Raw genomic sequence first — 4,383 nt, 5'->3', positions numbered from 1 at the left:
GGACAAGTACATTCCTCTCCACGAGCGTCAAAAGCAAAAAGGATTCTGAGGGTGGTCATTCCGAGGGGCCCTACAAAATCTTGAAAGAGATGAAGGACGATGTATCGACCCTTAGCCAGACGGTCACCTCTCATTCCATCTCTATTAAGCAGTTGGAGACCCAAATGGGTCGGATTTTGTCTCATTTAAACCCGAAACAACAAGAGGAGTTGCCTAGTGACACTATGGCCAACCCCAAGAATGAAGTTTGAGTGAGGACTTGCGTCGTGACGCGACATTAACTAAGGCGCTGCTTGGGAGGCAGCCCAAGTTTTTACTTGATTTCTTTTTGTTTTGGAAATAATCGTGTGTTGATTTTGCAGGTTAAAGTGTGAAATGTGTCTGAAAAGTGCAGATTGGTGAGTAAAGATGTCCAGTCGGTGACTCACCAAAGAGGCCATCGAGCCCTACTTGGACCGCCGTTGGACTCAAGAAATTCTAAGTTTGGAGTCTGTAAAACTCGGCGAGCCTAGGAGCAAATCGGTGTGTCGTCGAACGGGTCGGTGATCACAACTTTGTCACCGTTTGGACCCCCACATTAACTGGAGGTCCTGTAAAACTCGGCGAGGTAAGTGCCCACTAGACGTGTCACCGAGTGGGTCGGCGAGTAAAATTAATATCGCCGAAAGGGCGAGAAGTGGACGGTTTTAAAGGCCAAAGGTTTAAAAGTTCAAACTCTTTCACATTCCGTCACTTTTTAACTTTCCAAAATCACACCCGCACTATATTTTCTGTATTTTTGTATTATTACTGCTTGTTAGTCGTTGATTGTGTGCTCATAGTTGAAATTCTTTGGCGCCTAGCTTTTCAAACTAATTATTCGACATTAAATATTGGTTTTCCGTACCCCAATCTTGTATTTAGCATTTTTTTTCTCATTTGCAATTATTTTGATCTTAGTGATGTGTGCTGGGCCTCACTGAATCATAAATGTGTGCTTGTTTGCCTGTTTTAAATTAGTAGTCTTGCCAATATTGCCTAATTGTTGGTTTCCCGAATTTTGTGCTTAGAAATTGATCTAAATTGTTGGGTTGTGCTAAAATGTTGTTGGGTCTAGTTGGGTGAAGTCTGAGTAACCCACATTTGTGCCAAATGACGTGCTTTGCCCAATGATGGAGTGGTTGACTCATTCTTAAGGGCTAAACTCGTCAAATGACCAAATTTGGCCAAATCGGGAGATGTCTGAGCATCCCGGGGGTATGGGTCTGAGTCTAATTGAGCTAGTGTATGTTTTGATTTTGTTTTTGGGGGCTGCGGGGTTGATTTTTGAAGTCGGGGTAGAAAGTAGGCATGTTAGGTAGTTTGGCGAGCTGGGTCGAGCTCGCCGAACCACTCAGCGGTTCGCCGAATCCCCTTTGATCGCCTTTAATTTCTTGCTAATATTGAGTTTGGGTTCTGTAACTTTCGGCGAGAAGCCTGAGTTCGCCGAGTGCACTTGGCGACTCGCCGAAAGTCTTCTTTGATCGCCCTTTCTGCGCCCCTAACCCTTAAAATACACTGTAACTTTCGACGGGATTATCTTTGCTCGCCGAAAGGCTCCTCCCATCGCCGACATGCCAATTTTTTGAGAATTTTTTAGCCAACCCTTTCGGCGAGCCCGATTTAGTTTGCCAAAGTGATTCGGCGACTCACCGATCAATTCGGCGAGTCTGTCTGCAACTGTTTTTCTGCATATTTCCCTGAATTGTGTCAAAATTTTCCCACTTTTTTTTGCAGATATGGCTAGACCAAAAGTGGCAGGTAGAGACATGTCGCCCGCAAGAGGGCTAAGGGAATAAAAATCAATGAGGATGCGGCTGCATCCCGGGTAAGGCATCCAAACTTCCCACCACAGGTGGGAAGGGAAAAGGGAAGGGCAAGGCACCTGCTCCTGCATCACCAAAGGTCAGCTTCGACAGTGACAGAATCTATGCCACTCACCTCACCACTTCTGAGAATGAGGGTGAGCACCAGGACCATCTGGCTGCAACTTTTGAGCCTGAAGATGAGTTATTGTTAGCCCAGAGAGCTGAACTACGTTCCAAGAGGCTGAATGATCCGTCTAGGATCAGGAGTCCCCTAGCCACTTCTTCTCCTCCCTCTCCAACACAGGTTGTGGTCGTCGCACCACCGGTACATGGTCCTCCTCCCCGGTCTATGCACAGGCTGAAGACTGAGGGACTGCGGACCATTATAGAGGATAAGAGGTTGTCTACTGATGGAGTCATAGACAGATATCCAAATATCATGAGCTGCTTGAGGTATCACAAGTTCCAGTTATTCACTCGACCCCGAGGCTCTTATGATCCAAATTGGGTTCGAGAGTTCTACACTGCTTACGGAGCTTTAGTGCCACAAGGGAAGAAGCAGGCTTCCAAATTCAAGCTGGTAGACTATGTGGTTGTCAAGGGTAGTAAAGTAAAGTGTTATAGTGATGCCATCAATGCAGTCTTGGAGTGCTCAAATGATATTGAGGATGACTGTTAGCACATGGTCAGGACAAAAACACTGGATATGAAAAAGTGGTTGGCTCCTCTGATATCTGATGGTACTCCCAAGTGGATCGAGATTGGAGCATCCATTGAGAAAAAAGACCTCAGTATAGCAGCAAGGTTCTGGTTTGGCTTCATCAACAATACTATCATGCCATCCCAGAACGAATTGATTCTCTGCCATGCGAAAGCAGCCTGTCTGGGTTGCATCATAGATGAGACAATGCTGAACCTGGGGATGATTATTGCACAAGAGATGGTCATGAGGGCGAAACAACGCCAAACCTTTCTCCATTTTCCGGTGTTGATCACTGAGCTATACAGATGGGTTCGGGTACCTCAGATGAGAAGAAGGATGTGAAAGTGATTCCCACGTCTTCTACCAACCTCCGGAGGATTGAGGTAGAGTACTTGAAGAATGAGGCCGAGAAGAAGAAGGCAACCCCGGTGGATACATCCCCGGTTGTGGATACTGATGTATTACCTGTAGAGGCACCTTTGCCTACTCCGGTCACTGGGCCTTCAGGTATATCGAGCACTGCCCCTTCTATGACGCCTAGTTCCTCCACAACTCCCTTGCCTCCTAGGTCTGGTGCCTCTATTGTTGCTGCTTACCGACCTTTACTCACTCAGACTGCATTACTACGGATGGGGCAGCTAGCCCATTCTGCTGATAAACGCCCTCCAGACTTGAGGCCACCATTTCAGGCATGATCGAGAGAGCCCTTGTTGATGCTATGACACCTTTGAGTTCTACTATTGATGCCCTTGCAGCAAGGATAACGATGTGTGAGTGTGGCCAAGGGGCCACTGAGGGGGTGACGACTTTAAAGGCCGCTATTGCTGAGCTGATGAGAGATGTGGACCAGCTGAAGTCCACTGACATGTCGATGATTTTCAGGACTGTGGAGATCACTGATATGTCATCTGATACAGATGTACCTCCAGCTACCACCGGAGATTAGATTCGAGTTGAGGAGGTAGCTGCTGCCGAGTCTGAGGCTGAGACCGATGAAGAGCAGCTGGGTGTTTACGATGAGGCTTCTTATGAGGGCCTTACAGAGATTGATGAGGCAATGATAGATTCGGCCGTGCAGATTTCTTTGGCAGATACCACCATAGCCGGATCTAGTGTTACTGATACCTCGGGCACGGATGCCCAAGATCATAATGTTTCACTGAGCACTGGTGCCCCGACAGATAGAGTGACTGCGTAGACATGACTTTCTTTACCTCCCTCTCTGTCAATTTTATTGATGTTTTAGTATTTTATTGCATTTGAGGACAAATTGTCTTTTGTTTGTGGTGGGGTGAGGTATTTCCATATCTACCTCTTGTGATTATTACTTTTGTCTATATATTGGATTTTGTCCTATAAATTGTGTTTTGGCACTGTTTTGTGGATATTTGAGCTTGTGGCTCCTTGTTTTAATTGCAAATGATTTTTGGACCCTTCTGAAAAATTCTTCCACCTTTAGATTGTGTTTGAATGTGGCTATTCTTGTGCAAATTTGAGTATCGGTCATGATCAATATCGATGAATTGAATAGTGCTCTCAATCAAACAAAAATGAATGTGCGGCTACGATGAGGCCAAATGAAGTTGCACATATAATATATGAACTTTTTGCATCTCGTTGTGAATAGCCGATTACCAAATTGAGTCTCTTGTAATGAACATTGGACACTAGCGAAAGTATGGAGTCTTTTTTTATATTGGTGCCAATGCCTTGTGTGATGAGCTTACCGTGAACCATGTGTGATGACACCTAGAATTTATCCCGTTAGTCTGGCTAACTAGGTGATGCAAGCTCTTGAAATGATCTTAGGCAACAATTTTAAAGAGTGAAACAATTTGACATTATACCTCTTTT

Source organism: Solanum tuberosum, unplaced genomic scaffold, assembly GCF_000226075.1.
Source record: "Solanum tuberosum cultivar DM 1-3 516 R44 unplaced genomic scaffold, SolTub_3.0 scf00015, whole genome shotgun sequence".
Lineage (NCBI taxonomy): Eukaryota > Viridiplantae > Streptophyta > Magnoliopsida > Solanales > Solanaceae > Solanum > Solanum tuberosum.
Note: the sequence above shows the minus strand (reverse complement) of the source record.